Genomic DNA, 18488 nt, shown 5'->3' on the forward strand with positions numbered 1-18488 from the left:
ATTCTCAGGCATCCTTTTGGGAACTCCTTGGCCATATTGGCTACGTGTCTTTTTCCTGGAATTCCAATGAGGCTGGGTGTCCAGAGATATACTTTCAGTCTTCCTGTGTTTAGGAACTGTTTCTGAAATCAGTTCTCCTGCCATGGCATAATTAAGGGAGAAAATGTCTTTGGATTGCAACACACTATATTGTATCGAGCTGATATATCACATGAGAGTGATGGAGCTCAATGACAACAATTTCTGACAGTTTAGGTACGTTCCTTCATTGTGTATTGTTTGCGTGTATGTTATGTCATCCACTCCAACTGGGTCCCTCCCATGGATGTTACCCTATGCAGCAACAGCTACCTAGAACAGGTATATTGCACAGATTTCCCTGATAGGAGAAACACTCACTCCTTGGGATTCACAAGAAGTTGACGAACAAGCATTAACAGTGCGACCCCTGTATGGATAAGGGGCTACAGCCATGCAGGTACTTGATGACATCCCACCCGCCCCCAAAAGGTTGCATGTATCACACACAGTATGTAAATACAGCGTAACTGCTTATCTGGTAGGACATCTGCCATGTTGCACAACCTCTCCACAAAGCCAATACTACAAATAAAAAAATTTGAAAACAGGAAGATCAAACTTGCAACAACGGTGGTTGTACTTCATTAGCTAGAGACAGTAATAAGATACAGGATGAGGGAGTGGAAGAATGACCAAAGTCAAAGTCCCTGGGCACAGTAAGTATACATCAAAGAACTCATCATGGTTTATGGGTCAGACAAGGAGGGCTGACAGAGGGGGGAATGACTGTGGCATGGAGGTGGTAAGATATGGTATAATGGTAAATAATAAGATATGATATAATGTCTGAGGGCCCTATGCTAGCCATGCTTGTGCTCATATTTCTCACACACACAAAAAATGTGCTGTAACAATTTCCAGAGTACTGTTACAGCAATTGGGACTCTTGTATAGTAAGCAAGACTATAGATATCAAAGAAATTCAGAGATGTGCTGCTAATTGTGTAAATTTGTACTACTAAAATGTAGTGGATATGCTCAGGGAACTGAAACAGGAATATCTGGAAGAAAACTATGTTATTTTTTCAAAACCCTGGCCAATCAGGCTGTAGTGCTGGGACACTGTAATTGTAGATAAATAAGTGGATATAGATGTATTGGGATGCATGTGTAGGAGTGCTGACAGGACATGCGTGGGGTGGTTACACTGTCCAGCACTGCAGCCTGACTGCTAAGATACTGCAAGAACAACACTATCCTCCTTCCACACATTCCTATTTAAATTTCCTGAGCTTCTACCTTACATTTTAGTATGTGTTATACTGATAAGCACATCTCTGGGTTTGTTTGATATATGTTGTCACGTCTACTTGATGAGAACCACAATTACTGGAGAAATATAACAGAATTGGTTGCTCTAGTGTTCTGTATGTGATTTCCTTTAAAGATGTACTGCACTTTGTCAGAAGTCTTCTACCAAATTTAAATCTTCCATTCACCTTCCCAAACACTAAGGGTTAAAAGGGACGAAACTACTAGGTCATCAGGTCTACATGACTGTACAACAGAGGTAGCCTACTGTGCAAAACCCAGTGGAAGAAAACCCCAAGGTCTACAAAAGGTCAATAAATGAGAGACAAGGTATAAAAAGAAGAAAAGCAGACAGAGGAAGAAAGGCAGGTAAGGTGCTATGTCTACGGGGCAGCCACAAGCCCCTGAAAGCAGAGTGCAATGAGGGGACATACAACCCCCATCCCCTGCCACTTACCAGAGGTACATCATCCAGAGATTTCCAAGGAACAACTAGCAACACAGACAGGACAAGATAAGCACAGAGAGACAAAAGATGAACAAGTCTAACAGATCATGGCAGAGGGGGGAGAAGAGTAAAAGAGCAGATAGGGTGTGGGCCGGGCTGGACCATCAAGAACGGATATCCGCAACCCTGTCTCTGGGCAGAGGAGGCAACAGAGTGGGCTGCCAACACCTCAATGGGCTGATAAGTTGAAGTGGCCCTCCCTTAAAGAGAGCTGTAAAAGCCCCATTCATGAACAAAATGTAAAACTACGTCAGCCACTGAGGCATCGTCACCTAACACTAGGGGCAGCAAGTCAGGAAGATTAGGAGTCCGCCAAAGGGTGACTAGGTTGGGACAGTTCAGCAAAATGTGGACCACCATCAAACTGGAAGCACGACAGTTGGGCTGGTCCTCGCAACAGAAGACATGGCCATGATTCAGTCCTCTTGAGAGACCTGCATTGAGGACCTCCACAGATTTGTAGTCTTCTTTATCACTCATAGTTTCCGATGAAGTCAGAGTGACCCATTCCATACTCCAGATTCCTAAAACTTTACAGCATAATACCCATTGGAGGTCTGCTTTCGGAATACCGATCTTAAGAGCCAGTTTGGCCAGGCTATCAGCAAGTTCATTCCCCAGGATCCCGACATGGCCCAGGGTCCAGACAAAGGTCACAGAGCGTCCACATTCATTGAGGGCATATAGGGAATGCTGGATAGCAATGACCAAGGAATGGCGAAGGTAATTCTGGTCAAGAGCTTGCAAACTGCTCAAGGAGTTTCTTTAGATGAGGAAAGATCCACTAGTGCAGGAACGGATACGCTCAAGACCACGAGAGAGGGCTACAAACTCTGCAGTGTAAACACGACAGCCATCCAGCAATGAATGCAGTTCAGTACGTCCCATGTGAGTATAAGCAAAACACACATCACTAGCAACCGTGGAGCCATCAGTAAAGACTACTTCTGAACCCCTGAATGTGCCAAGGATGGAGAAAAACTGGTGGCAGAGGGCCTCGGGAGGGACCAAGTTTTTCGAATCTTGTGACAGGTCACGACTAAGCTGGAGCTCAGGGATACACCACGAAGGTGTATGTGAGTTAGCCCACAGGAGAGGTGGAAGAGCAAACAACTGGAGTTAAGAGAGGAGGGACCGGACACAGAGTGCGATCATAATCTCTGACCTGGGCCACCGGTGTGGGAGATGAATTTCTGTGTTTGTATAGAGAAGATGGTAGTTTGGATGCTAAGGTGAGCTGCGAACATGGGTAGCATAATTGACTAGCTGTTGTTGGTGCCTGATCCACAATGGAGGAACCCCGGCCTCCACAAGTAAGCTGTTCACAGGACCAGTTCGAAAGACTCCTGTCGCAAGTTTAATCCCACAGTGATGTACTGGATCCAGTATCTGCATACTGAAGGCGATGCCGAACTGTAACTCAGACTCCCATAATCAAGACGGGATTGCATCAGGGCTTTGTAAAGTTGCAGGAGGGTTGTGCGATCTGCACCCCAGCTGATGTCACTCGGGCCGCGAAGTGTATTACGGTGCAGACAGCACTTTCATTTTTGCCGGTGAAGAAGGGGAGTCCACGTCAACTGAGAATCACAGACCAGTCCCAAAAGCTAAAACTACACTGAGTAGTTGGTCGTAAAGGTAAATTTTTGGTTGGGGGTGAACAGTATGTCATCAACAAAAGTGCATGATGCAAGTCTTGGCAGCTGAAAACAGAAGTCATGGACAGCAGCCCATGCCTGCGCCTTTCGTACGGTGCCTTGCCATCGACATTCAGAGACAAAGACACTGGAGGCGCAATAGTAGAAGCAAAAGTCTTCACTATAAAAGGAGGGTGATACTGAGGACCCCTCAGCTGCTGCTAGACCATTGATGGCTACAAGAGAGAGAGAGAGAGAGAGAGAGAGAGGGAAGCACCAACTGCTAACAAATGGTATAGCAATAATTGCTGAGAAAGAGGGCCCACCTCTGCAAACAGCAGGCAGTCTGATCTGGTAGCTTAGAGCAAGGGCCAAAGTAGCAAGCCTGGGGCCTGCGGTTAGTAATGAGGACGAACTTCACTCCATATTGGGGGGGAGGGGGGGCGGAAGCAACAACAGTAAATGGTGTCTCCTTTTCCACCTGCAACTAGTTACACTGTGCCGCAAAAAGTATAAATTTTGTAGCAGATAATGTTGTTATCTCTTGCAATTATCTATTGGCTATTTATAGCAGTGCCACAGCAGTTATTCCACCTATCGTCAACATGCTCACATATGGGAACTATCTGTAAGCCGCATCACTCGCCTGTAAGCATCATACATGTTGGTCATAAAGTTATTTGCGGAGTAGACTAAGTAAACTTTGTTTCTGTTGACTTGCTTGACAAATTTGTGTATTCATTCTGTACTAAAATGTATATATTTTGTTTTAATAGTCTTTGTTGTTCAATCATGTTTTAGCATAGTTCCTCTTTTAAGACACTTGTGTAAATTTGCAAGATTGTAGAAAAAAAATTATATCTGTTACCAATTTTTCAGCAGGTCATATAAAGGTGGGCAGGGCCTGAAACATGTAAATAATAATAAATGGGTCCTGAAACATCATGCAACTGTTACTTTGTGACCAACAAGCTATTTTAAAGCCATTTTTATAATTGTTATTTTAATGGTCGCACGCCTCAACTATGACTTTCAGTCATGTCTACAATTATGGTCGTTTGGTTTTTTTAAGGGCACAAAAACAACGAGGGTCATACATGCCCATGTCAGAATCGTGTAATACTTAAAAAAGAAAGAAAGAAAGAAAGTTAGTTAAAAACGACTACATGTTAAACCCAATCCACAGAAGGAAAGACAGCTAAAAAACTGGACATGGAGAATGGGCCATAAAATACGCCACAGTGAAAATGAGTTCCTGAACTAAAGATTAAATGTCCTTCACCATATTGCTACGATGGATAAAAAGTAAAATGCCATAAACAGCCTGTGCATCATTCGGTAAAATGGCCAATAACTCAGACGGCAAATATAAATGAGAATGTAAGTGGTTAAAAAAAGGGCATTCCGTCAGGAAATGGCAAACTGTCAGAGGTTGAGGACAATGAGCACATAGTGATTGGAGACCACCACTTAACAAATGACAATGCTAAAAAGACAGTGCCCAATATACAACCTAGCTAAAATGATCTTCTTGCACTAGAGGGCCGAGAGGAGGTCGTCCAAGCCGATGGGAGAGGATTAATTACCTGCTGCTTGTTCACATGAAGGGAGGACCAGTAGTGATGCCAAAGTGACACCACCTGCTGACCCACACAAACATCACAGTGGCTCCATCAAGAGTGAGCAAGTGAAAGATTTCCTGTACCCATTGCACTATGGGATGGATGGTGTACACCACAATGAAGCTCTGAAAAGGCAATGAGAAAGTCGGAGCAGATGACACAACTGAAAAGCCCATGTTGCCAGATGTACCGTGCGGCCTGATACAAGGCGAAGAGCTCTGCTGTAAATACTGAGCACTGTTCCAGATGCTGACACTGAAAATCATTCATGTCAATGACGATGGCACACCTGACACCACGGTCAGTCTGAGAGCCACCAGTGTACACAAGGTACTACTGCGGACTTCTGTGCAAAGGTTGTGAAACTTAAGGCAATAGAGCGAGGCTGGAGTAGCGTCTTTAGGAAATGAATGAAGGCTAAGGTGAACACAAAGCCAAGGTTGTGAAGGGTTTACACCCATCAGGAAAGTGGCAGATAGCATGAAGTTAAGCTGCCAGAGCAAGAGCTGAAAGCGAACTACAGGACGCAACAGAGAAGAGGGACGCGCCCCATACTGACGATCAAAGGAGTCATCAAAGAAGGAAGCATAGGATGGGTGGCCCAGCATGACAGACAAACGGCATGCATATCTGCCGAGGAAAAAGTCACAGTAGTATGACTGCGATAGTTTGGCTGCTTTGGCAAACAGACTCTAAACCGTGCTAGTGTAAAAGGCGTCAATGGCCAGATGGATGCCATGATGGTAGATAGTACTGAGATGGCACAAGAGGGATGCACTAAACACCCACAGTCTAGTTTCGAACAGACAAGGGACTGATACAAACAGAGAAGGGTAGTCCCATATGCTCCCCAGGACGTACTGCTGAGGACAAGTATGACATTGGAGGACCACATACAGTAGGCAGCCAGGTAAGACAGGTGGAAGGACCAAGAAAGTTTCCTATCGAGCATGAACCCCAGGAATTTCGTAGTTCCAATGGAAGAGCAACAGACCCAATGTAAAGACAGCAGAAGAAACCAATTAAACTGCCAGAAATTCATACAAACGGTTTCGTAAGTTGGAAAGCAAAAGCCATTGTTGATGCTCCATGAGTAAAGATGATTGAGACATCGCTGACGACACTGGTTAAAGAGACAAGTCTGTGAAGAACTGCAATAGATGGCAACAAGGAGCAGGAGATGCCCAGCAAGAGACAGGCCATAATAGGATTAATGGCGATAGCAACTAGGTAGAAGGTGTTTTTCCTTGTCGGGCTTAGGTATAGGTATGACAGTCGCGTCACACCAGTGTCGAGGAAGCATGCCATCTTCCCAGATGTGACTGTAGCGCTTGCCTGCAAGAGAAATGTTCTGCAGCATCTGAATGTGAATATCATCCTGTCCTGGGGCAGATCATCAGGATGAAGTTAGAGCTTGATCTAGCTCCCTCATACTAAAGGCGGCATTGTAGCACTCACGATTCTGAGAAGGGGAGGTTATCACCTGAGCCACCTCCACTCGTTTCCAGTGAAGGAAGGCAGGGTGATAGTGGCTGGAGCTCAAGATGTCCGTAAAGTAGCAGCCCAAGGTGCTGGAAATAGCAGTAGGGTCCATTAGGACATAATCTGCTACTGTCAGGCCAGAAATTGGGGAATGGACCTTGGTCCCAGGCAGCTGTCGGAGGTAGGCCCACACAAAGGAAGATGGTGTGGAACTGTTAAAGGAAGTAGTAAAGGAAATCCAGCTAGCTTTTCTGCTATCCTGAAGAATGTGACAACACTGTGCACGCAATTGTTTGTAACAAATTCAGCTGGCCATCTTAGGATGACGGTTAAAAATGCAGAGAGCACATTTCTGTGCATAAATTGCATCGTGGGATGCCTCAGTCCACCAAGGGTTCGGGATGCAGTGCGGCAAAGAGGAAGTGCAAGGAATGGAACACTCTACAGTGTTAAGGATAATGTTTGAAAGACATTCTTCCTGTTCATCAAAGGTTGCCAGGAAGGAGTAAAGTCTCCAGTTGGCCTTAGAAAGCTGTCATTTGGGAGTGCATGAAGGTGGGGTAGGAGTCAGTAAACGGATAGCACATGGGAAGTGGTTGCTTGAGTAGGTGTCAGAGAGAATGACCAATCAAGATGATGGGCAAACTGGGCACTGCAGAAAAAGAGGTACAAATGGGAATACATGTGAGTGGAGTCTGAAAGGAATGTGGGTGCTCCTGTGTTTAGGCAGATTAGGTTAAGGTGATTGAAAAGGTCAGCCAAGAGGGCACCTCTCTTACAGGTTCTCAGCAAGCCCCAATGAGGATAGTATGCATTTGTCACCGAGTAGCAGAAAAGGGGTGAGGGAGTTGCCCAATGAGGTTGAGGAAGTCTGCCCTGGTGACACCGAATGACGGAGGGATGTGTACAGTACAAAGGGAAAAGGTCAAGTAGGGAAGGAAAATGCAGACTCCAAGAACTTGAAGCCAGGTAGTCAGGAACATGTGTTGACTATGAAAGTGATCCCAGAGGAGCAGCATGACTCTCCCATGAGATGAAGTGCCATCCTCAGAGGTCAGGTCGAAGCGGACTGGGAAGAAATGCGAGAGCTCAAAGTGGTCGTGAGGACGCAATCTTGTTTCCTGGAAGCAGAAAACAAGCAGACACTGCAATTCTAAGAGCTGCCATAAATTCTCTGTTTGATTCAAGGCCTCGAATATTCCACTGACCGAGAGTCATGATGAGGAAAGGGGAGGAGAGAAAAAAATGAAGGGCTGTTACCAAAGCAGCTGCCGAGTGCCAACCTTCTGCTACAGAGCACAGAGGCTGGAGAATCCTGCTCCACAAGATCTACAGAGGCATCGGCATTCTCCCTCTGTCGATCTGCGAAGTCCAGTATGGAGAAACAGTTGGCGGTGCACACCGGCGACACAGATGTCGGCCAGGTAAGGGTATCATGTGGTGACACCGTCAAAGAGGATCTCCGAGTTGGCAAAGGAGATGACTGTTTGACTTCGTTTGACTTCTTGGAGCCTTTCCTGTTAGCAGAGGAAGACTCAGATGTTTGTTGGCTGGAGGGATGTAGGAACTCTTCACGCGAGTATTTCATCTGTACTTTCTGGCCTGCCAGTTGTGTAGCAGGTGACTTTGCCCTGTGAGGCAAAAAGTTTAGTGGCTTGTTGCACAGCTGGAGGAGGAGACGGGGATGCTACCATGACACTGGGCAATTTCACAACCACAGTACTGGATTTGAGGTCGCATGTCTGCGTTCCATGTCCCTTGGGGGGCAAGATGTAGCAAGGACAGTGCTGTAAATGTCGGATGGTATAACGCAGGGTTTCCGACTAGCCAACAGCTTGCAAGGGACCTGGTAAGGCACTTTTTCCTTCACCCAGATCTCCTGGACAGCCTACTCATCGAGACACATGGGAAAATCTTGGGAGGAGGTAGCATGGTCATCATTGCAGTCAATACAGTGGGGAGAAGAAGGCAGACAATCCCCCTCATGAGCATCCCTACCACAGGTTACACATTTGGCTGGGTGTCAATAGGACTCTTTAGTGTGGTTGTAAAAATGACACTGGTAGCAGCCCATTGGGTTTGGAATGTATGGTCAGACTGTGAAAACTTCATAGCCTGCTCTGATCTTTGATGGAAGCACCACTCTATCAAAAGTGAGAAAGATACTGCATGAAGGCACTATGGATGTATCTACCTTTCTTGTCACCCAATGGACTGCAATGACATTCTGATCAGACACACACATTTGAATTTCTGCCTCAGTCAGACCATCAAGCAGCCTAGTGTAAACAACAACACAGGAAGAATTCAGCATTTGATGGGCCTCGGCATGAACAGGATAGCCATGGAGGAGCAAAGTTGCAAGTAGTAGTTGTGCTTGAGAATCTGAAGTAGTCACCAAAAGCCAAGTGCCATTTTGTAAATAAGAGCAGGATTTCACAGATCCAGCTCTTGCATCAACACTTTTCTGAATAAAAAACGGATTTACTGTAGTAAAGGCCTAACCGCCTTCAGTAAATGGAACAATGAGGAACTGTGATGCAGCTGGGATGGTCTTTGAATTGTTGGCCTCATTCCGTTTACATTTGGTAGATGTCGACTGTGAGCATGACAATTGGCTCTTGCGAGAAATCCCCCATTATTGCCAGTGTCTCTGATGGCATGTTCATTCACCGGGGGAACCCCCCCTCAGAAGGGGCTCACCTGACAGAGGAACCAATTGGCAATTTGGGAAGGTAGCAGCTCAGAAAATCACCCCTTCCTGGGCCTGACCTGTACCAGGGGGTACGCATGAACCCTGAACCCTACCTGTCAACCCAGGGCTGGGAATTACGCATTCCTCAGTCACTTGTTACATGTCAGATGCATGGGCTGGCCTTCAGGAGCACACAGAGGAAGAACAAAAAGGGGAACCTCAAAAGCCAAAGCGGAGGGAGGATAGGAGAAGGGGAATGAAGAAACAAAAAAGGAACGAAAAACAGTGGACAACTGTTCTGATATAAACTACTGATTATGCAGAATACATTTTCGAAAACATCCCAGACATGTTCCTCAAGGGAGGGGAAAAAGAATAGCAAGGGGACAGACATGCAGCAAGGAAGGGAAAAGACACTGCAAAGGCTGGGGCTCCACTGTAGCCAAGCACGAACCTGTCAAAGAGCAGCAAGCCCTCTCGGGGTGATTTATGGTTTTGTATTTGCTTTTTGTCTCTTCTGAGATAGCTTACTTTGTAGTACAGTTTCCACCAGCTTTTGAAGTCCCAGACTACCTTGCCACTTCTGTCAGTAGAATCTTTCCTGGTACACAACATTCTTATAACATGATGAGTAACCTCATGGACTGAAGAGATTCGATCATTTGTTTTCAATATATGATGAGTAATCTCATGGACTGAAGAGATTCGATCATTTGTTTTCAATATATGATGAGTAATTTCATAGACTGAAGAGATTCGATCATTTGTTTCAGATGTTTGGTGACAATTCCAAAACCAGGGTCACAAGGAAAAAACTATGACTTATTACAGGGAATAATTGTTGTATTTTCTTAAAGCAACATGTGTCTGTGAAAGAGTAGAGTGTCAGGATGATTTTACTTTGTTTACTTTACATAATGGTGGTTGTCAACCATTTCCTTTATGTGATGTGTCTGGGTAAACACCATCACTGATTTTATTCTCTGAGATGAACTAACTGTGAACTACACAGCAATTAAACCAAATCCATATATCAAAGGTTAGGAAATAAGAAGAAGCCTGAAACAGATGTCCACAGCACTACAAACAGATTTTTTGTTTTTAAGGAACAGAAGTCAGCGACATACGCCCATTCAATGAGAGGTATTGATATTAGCTCCCGCAATACTGAAAATCAGTGAACAAGGCATCTGGCTCTGATGGAATGCCAATATAACATCTCACATAGTGGAATTAACCCTTTTTCTAGATTGTATTTACCTTTAATCTCTTACGCAGTGAATTGTTCCATGGAACTTGAAAAGAGCGAACATCTTCTGTTTTCAAGCGGGCTGTGGAAAACAAAGCATTAATTAGAATGAAATTTTCACTCTGCAGAGGAGTGTGTGCTAATTTTGAAACTTCCTGCAGATTAAAACTGTGTGCCGGACCAAGACTCGAACTCAGGACCTTTGCCTTTCACGAGCAAGTGCACTTACCCGCGAAAGGCAAAGGTCCCAAGTTCGAGTCTCGGTCTGGCACACAGTTTTAATCTGCCAAGAAGTTTCAAAATCAGTGCACACTTTGCTGTAGAGTGAAAATTTCATTCTGGAAACATCCCTCGGGCTGTGGTTAAGCCATGTCTCCACAATATCCTTTCTTCCAGTAGTGCTAGTCATGCAAGTTCTGCAGGAGAACTTCTGTGAAGTTTGGAAGGTAGGAGACGAGGTACTGTCGGAAGTAAAATTGTGAGGACAGGTTGAGAGTCATGCTTGGGTAGCTCAGTAAGTACAGCACTTGCCTGCAAAAGGCAAAGGTCCCAAGTTCGAGTCTCAGTCCGGCGTAGTTTTAATCTGCCAGGAAGCTTCAAAGCATTAATTACTCTAACAGAGATACAGGCAACACACCCACAATATAACAACTCCATGGTAAAAATAATAATAATAATAATAATAATAATGTTGTGAGCGAGAAGTACTAACCATGGAAATATTTCAAAAACATGTCAAATATAGAATATTGTGTTGCATTTAGTGGTGAACTCAAATAAATGATACAAGAAAAGAAGACATATTAAGTGTTGAAAATTAAGAATGTATCCTTCACTAACTTCGGATACATTTCTAATGTCAATAACACAGTCAAAATGAAGAATTTAATGACAGCATGGTATTCCAGTATCCTCCTCAGGGGACACCGCCTCAACGTAGCACTGTCTGTGCGGGCGAGGTGGTTTGCATGCTCTGGATCCAGAGGGCTATGCTGGCAGTAGCGTAGCTACGAGCAGGGCCACACATACTGGACTCCCTAAGGGAGTAAACCCGATACAAATCACCTGCTGCCTTGCAGTTAGTAGAGGTATCTACAAAGGCTAAGGATGCTCCCCTGAACATGGAGCCAGCTACCCTGCGAGCTGTAAGGGGCAGCCCCCCCCCAAATGGTTGGGTGGAAGATTAACAATCTCCCCCTGTAAAAAATCAATTGTTGCGAATGCTAGCAAAGGAATAAGCCAGACAGATATTTTGATGATGACTCCAGCAAACATAAAAATGATAAGAGACATGTACATAGGAACATGAAATGTGCGGAGCCTATACCAAGCTGGAGCCCTACGTCACCTGCTAACGCAATTAAACAACTACAGTATAAAAATATTGGCTCTCCAGGAAATTAGGTGGAAGGGGAATGACATAATGGACTCAGGAAATTTCATTATCTTCTATAGTGGCAGGGGGATGAATACCTTTGGAACAGGTTTTGTGATCACTAAAGAACTGAAACATGTGGTGATGTGCTTCCAACCAATCAATGAATGGATATCCATATTAAGATTAAGGGGAAAATTTTTCAACATTACAATGATAAATGTACACGCACCCATAGAGGAGGCTGCAGATTTTGCTATAAGCAAAAACATGACTGTCGGCAGTACATGTTTCCAACACAAAAAAAAAAAAAAAAAAAAAAATTACACAAAGAAACACGGATTTCACCAGATGGACAAACTAGAAATCAGATAGACCATATATTGATTGATCGGAGACACGGATCGGACATAACGGATGTTAGGAGCCAATGTGGAGCTGACTGCATTTCAGACCACCATCTAGTAAGAATTAAATATAGACAAAGGATCTAACTATTGAGTAAATAGAAAGGTCACAAACAAAACAGGTTTGACATTAAGAAACTGAAGTTAGAAGAAATATGGAGAGCATATCAGATGAAATTAGAAGAGGGGATTAAGAGTGATACCAACGCGTCAAATGAACATATAGAAGTAATGTGTAAACAATCTAAGACTGCAATCCTTGAGGCAGCTGGAGAGGTTTTGGGACATGAGTGGGCTCAAAGGAAGGAAGATTGGTTTGACAAAGAATGTATGAGAAGAATTGAGGAATGTAATATAGCACAAATGAAGTTATTGCAGAGAAGAAATCTAGCAAATCTTAATGAATATAATGAAAAGTGCCAAGTAGCGAAGAGGGTCTGCAGACAGGAGAAAAGAGCTCTAGAAAAGAAAAAACTGGAAGAAATTGAACAGCTAGCAGAAGAGAAGCGAATTCGTGAAATGTACGAAAAGATTAAAGAAGGAAAGACCTGATTCCAAGCCAGAACAAAGAAGGGGATTTGATAGGGGAGAGTAATAAAATACTTGACAGGTGAGCAGAATACTTCCAAGAGTTACTGAACCCAAAAGTGGAAGGATTAGAATGGGAGGAACTGGGGGAACTAACTAACTATGGACCAGAAGTTTTAACACTGGAACTTACACTGGGGGAAGTGATGCAAGCCATTAAGACCTTAAAAAACAATAAGGCACCTGGAGTAGATCAGATCCAGGTCAAACTTCTCAAATAGGGTGGGAAACGCTGTGGAAAACAATTCATAAAATAATACTGAATATCTGGCAAGAAGAGAGCATGTCAAGGGAGTGGAAAACAGCTATAATGTGCCCCATACATAAAAAAAGAGATAAATTAAACTGTCAGAACTATCGAGGAATCTCCCTACTAAATACTACATATATAAAGCTTTCTACAAGATTCTAACCAAAGGCTTACTCCATATGTGGAAGAGAGAGTGGGAGACTATCAGAGTGGCTTTAAAAGAAATAGGTCAACAACTGACCAGATATTCACACTGCGTAGACTACTTGAAAAATGTTACGAACATCAAATTAACATACACCAGCTTTATTTCGACTTTAAACAAGCCTATGATAGCATCTCAAGAGTGGCATTACGGAATGTAATGGAAGAGGTTGGAATACCTAAGAAGCTAATTAAACTTTCTAAGATGACCCTCAGTGAAACCAACTGTAAAGAAAAAATACAGGGCGAAATCTCCAGAGAAGTAGAAGTGAAGAAGGGACTTAGACAGGGTGAAATATCTCCTCATTGCTATTCAACCTTTGTCTCGAAAAAGTCATAAGTCAGATACAGTTAAATAAAGGAGGAACCCTCTTAAATTGTTCACTGCAGTACCTAGCCTATGCCGACAATGTGGCTTACTCACACGAAACACTGCTGTGCTAGGTGAAGCCTATCAACAACTGGAGAAAGGTGCAAGGGAACTTGGCCTGACAGTCAATGTCGAAAAGACCACATATATGGCAATGACCAACCAACAAACTCTATCAAATCTCAGAATAGTCTACAGGGAGTGTGAAAGGGCGAGAGACTTCAAGTACCGTGGGTCGACTATCACTGAGGCAAATGACATTGGCAGTGAGGTGAAAGCCAGAATAGTAGCAGGTAACGGATGCTACTTTGCCACATTACTCATGCTTAGGAGTTTGCTTCTACCACGAAAATCCAAAATCCTCATTTACGAAACAATTATAAGACCAATTGTTATGTATGGTGCTGAAACGTGGACCATGACTGTAAATGAGGAAATAATCCTTAGCATTTGGGAGAGAAAGGTGCTACGTAAAATTTATGGCCCAATATATGATCAAGAAGGTTGGCACATTTGCACAAATGCAGAACTACTACACCTTTTTGAAGAACTTGACATTGTCACTACCATTAAAATAAGAAGACTGCAGTGGGCAAGGCACATGGTCAGAATGGAAGAAGACAGAGCATGTAAGAGGATTTTTGATGGCAAGGCTGGAGGCAGACGGCAGAGGGGACACCCCAGAAAGAGATGGGTGGATGGAGTTGAAGAAGACACGAAAAAGTTGGAGACGGAAAGCCATGGATCAGATACAATGGCAGGATATTGTGATGCAGGCCAAGGCCCTTCAAGGGCTGTAGAGCTGAGGAGTAGTAGTATGGTATTCCAGTATAACTATTTGAACAAAATACACAGAAAACCAATACTTTGGAAAGCTGTATACAGAAAACTATTCCACAAAGAAATTTGACATTTGATGAATGTCACTTCTCAATATGTACTTGTCACAAACACAGGGTTACACTATGACTGCACTGTCTCAAAATACATTGCAATTTTTCTGTAGTGTAGCTATGATTTTGTCATTTGTACAACACGCAGCAGCTACAAAAACTAGCATTAACAAAATATTCATGATCAATTACATCTATGTGCTGGACTGCAAAGGAATTCTCTCTGTGCCTCATCTCCAGTTAAATTTTATGGACTCTGCTCTGTAATATCCCAGTGGAATAGTATTCTCCTTTGCATTAATGTTCTTAGCAAATCAAAACTCTGACTGGCATTAAAAAAATCATATAATCTGTCCTCTTCAGTCCATGGATACATGTACGTGGACTTCAAGGTTCCATTTCATAACATTAATAAATATCCTTTACCATTTCACAGTGTGATATACTGGCCAAAATTGAATCTACACAACCTACATGAATGTGTACTAAAGGTCTTGAGTTGGTAAAAATCATTTTCTAATTTTATGAAATGAAACCTCGAAGTCCACATGATTGTACCCATGCAACTACAGAGGTTATAAAATAAAAAACTTTCTCCTTAAAAACTTCCAGTTGTCAAATACATCTAATAACTTTAACAATTATCATTGATTAAACTAATGTCTCATGATGAATCGTGAATACTGATACTCACTGCAGACGACAGGTGCATGAGCTTCATCAATGCAGGTAATGGCAGTCATCAGATTACATTCTTCTTCAGGCATGTACCCAAATAATATCTTGTCACACATTCGAATTAAGCAATGTTCATGTTCATGTTACCATTTATTAAGAAACTGCAGTTAGCCATTGTGCACTGTCAAAAGATTACTAGTAACTAATCACAGAATGGATTGTCAACTAAAAATAAAACAAATTTCTAATAAAGATTTAGTCAAATTACTTACCCACATTATTCACTCTGTTACTTCCATTACAAAATTAACTTGAGTAACTTTTTCTTGAACAGATCTACCTCGAGAAACAGTAATTGCCAGTGCTCCAGCCACATTGACAACAATTTACATTTCCTCAATTCAGTTGAAAAAGCAATTATCTTGTAGTTACAACCATTTGATGAACTCCTGAAACAAAATTTCTACAATACACGAACGAAATTTTAGCTGTGAGTTCAAAAAAAAACACACACACACACACACACACACACACACACACACACACATTAAAATCTATACTTTTTAGGCAACTTTGAGCTATCAATCTACTCCACAATTTACCATCATGAAACTAGGAAGATAATACTTCCAAGAGCTTCCAGTTGCTTATGACAAAAGCCTGCCTGAAGCCGTGACTGGCAGTAACACAAAGTACAGAATTAATGCTGTGTTAGTACATTCAACTTACTTCCACTTAGCACAAATGTACGAGGCTGTGCAGAAAAGTAATACCTGCAAATTTTTACATAATTATGTCTATGTTTGAGAAACAGTGTGCTGTAATCAAATTTCAAATTCAAAGAGTTCGTCCAAACATGGAGCACTCTCTTCTTTAGCATGACAATTCCAGAACACACACGGGTGCTGCTAGATCTGCAACAATCTGACGAATTGGGTTCACTGTCACTGATCAACCTCAATACAGTACCAAGTTGGTCTCATCCAATTTTACTCTGTTTCCAAAATTTAAGGAATTAGTATGTAATCATGAAGAATAAAGACGTAGAATGTTAATATTTGTTTTATTTAACAAGTTGTCTGAGTTTTTACATAAAAAATTCGGAGGCATAACTTTTCAGCATGCCCTCGTATATGTAATGTAAAGTCTTTAAAAAGGGACACCATATTTACAGAGAAGTTGGATAACACACACACACACACACACACACACACACACACACACACACACACACACACACACACATTCTGACATTTCTAGGACACTTACCACATTTTCTCTCGTAAACTTCTTTGTGAGTGAAAATCATATGTTATAGTCACTTAAAACTGCAAAGCTCTCAAAATATTCATTACAAAATGTAATAAAAGTAGTACAAAAAACATATCGTAAAAGAGAAATCACTTACATAGGCATTACATATGAATTGTTTGACAACAGGATGCAATCTTATTTGAAAAGGAACTTAAGAGAGATGATTTGGTATACTTTCAACACGTTTTGCAGTATGTAACTGAGCATTATTTTATTATAACACATCTCTAGGAACGAGGCGCACAAAATGATTTAGACTTACAAATGCGCTTCAGAAACCAGCTGTCACTCCAGGATGTCCTTATCATTAACATGGTTTAATCACCATCACACTTCACCTCAGGCTGTGTCAAAGAAGGCCAGGCCCAGTTTTTAGCCAGAACAGCTGTCAAGACACACATTCAGTCCTGCAGCACTTACCTCATCTCACACATTTCACCTGTGGTGCAGCATTTGGAAGTCTTTCACTTAAAATGTAGCTTAACTCACTGACCGATTCACTATCGCAATTGTTACAACAACATGATCGACTGACCTTGTCTACTGGGATCGCATAGCTAAATGTCTACAAAAAATGCTGAACAATAACTGCCAGCAATCTGAAAGCTCAGAACGGATTGACTTCCACAAACTGGTAAACATCTTTATATCTTTATACGAGGGTCACTCCAAAAGAAATGCACACTATTTTTGTAAAAATACAGTTTTCATTCTGCATGTGTGAAAGTTTTACAATGTGTAGATACATCCTTCTCACTTGTTTTCAAGCTTAGTTGAACCTGTTCCAGTGAGTGGTGCTGTCACTGCATGTCTTCAAGATGGCTGCTACACTTGACTTCGTCAGAAGCAACGTTCTGTCATAGAATTCCTGTGCTGTGAAAATTGTACTAATATATAAAACTGAAGATTCTTGCTTGAAAAGAAGATTAACATCATCTCAACCTTCAATCTGCACAGGTATTATGTATGAAACCATAAGGTGTGTTATTTCTGAATCGACTCCAGGCTCTGAAGAAAGTGATTGGTAAATGCAACTTTTCAATGAAAACAGAGAAGATTACATATAAAACATGCTGGTCACCAAATGAACTTCATCCAATGCTGCAGCCTTTACATGAGAAAATTGCAGAGATTTTTTGTGATCAGTCCTGTAACACCTTTAGTTACTTAAATTTATCATCATAATTTGTCAAGTTTATCCTAGAAGAAGGCAACCAACAACAGTTTCTGTTACTCTACAGAGAAGCATCCCGTTCTTTCTTGTATGACTGTGGGAAGGTATAACCTAAGATGAATTTAGTGTGCCACTATACCTCCTTATTTCTTGTGTAAAGAAGCTGTCATCACAAACACTGGTGAAAAGATTATTTGCTGATAACAGCCAAGTTCAGGGAAGTTATGTCAAGAGATCAATATCATTTGACTATCAGTGTACTGCAGTTTGTTGACACCACCTTAGCTATGGGTGGAGGTCAACTTTTCAAAGTAAGAGATGCCATTGGTACAACACATCAGACCTTTAGTAGTGTTTCCCCCAATTAATAAATTATGTAGAGATAAAAGTCTGTTTCTGTTCAAGGGAAGATGATTCCTGAAGCACGAAAAACGAATTTGGAATAAAGTTGTGTCACAAGAATTGTTACATACTACAAGAGTTGAATGAAAAGTAATGCCTCCACCTTCGTTAATTTGGTTTGGATGGGAATATTTTAATAAATCAATTGGGTTTGGATGGGAATATTTTAATAAATTTTAATAAATCATTAGAATGTGATCTTTAATACCGATATTCACTTTTCCACATAATCACCAACCAACTGCATACATTTCTGCCAACGATGAACAAGTTTTCTGAAGCCGTCACGGAAGAAGTTGACACGGTTT

The 18488-nt window shown here is 42.1% G+C and overlaps 1 protein-coding gene across 4 annotated transcripts in view; it reads right to left on the reverse strand.

Annotated features, from left to right (window-relative positions):
• The window catches only part of LOC124721201 (uncharacterized protein DDB_G0271670-like), a 193652-nt gene that overhangs the window by 132497 nt on the left and 42667 nt on the right, over positions 1–18488 (reverse strand). For 3 of the 4 annotated variants that reach the window (XR_007006292.1, XR_007006293.1, XM_047246047.1), the window contains exons 2-3: positions 15563–15739; positions 15307–15471 (exon numbers count right to left, since the gene is read on the reverse strand). The gene's annotated coding sequence lies outside the window, so the exon portion shown is untranslated. Of the gene's footprint in view, positions 1–15306; positions 15486–15562; positions 15740–18488 lie in introns of all 4 variants that reach the window. The other variant, XM_047246048.1, reaches the window with a different exon arrangement.

The sequence above is a fragment of the Schistocerca piceifrons genome, chromosome X (genome assembly GCF_021461385.2).
Source record: "Schistocerca piceifrons isolate TAMUIC-IGC-003096 chromosome X, iqSchPice1.1, whole genome shotgun sequence".
Classification (NCBI taxonomy): Eukaryota; Metazoa; Arthropoda; class Insecta; order Orthoptera; family Acrididae; genus Schistocerca; species Schistocerca piceifrons.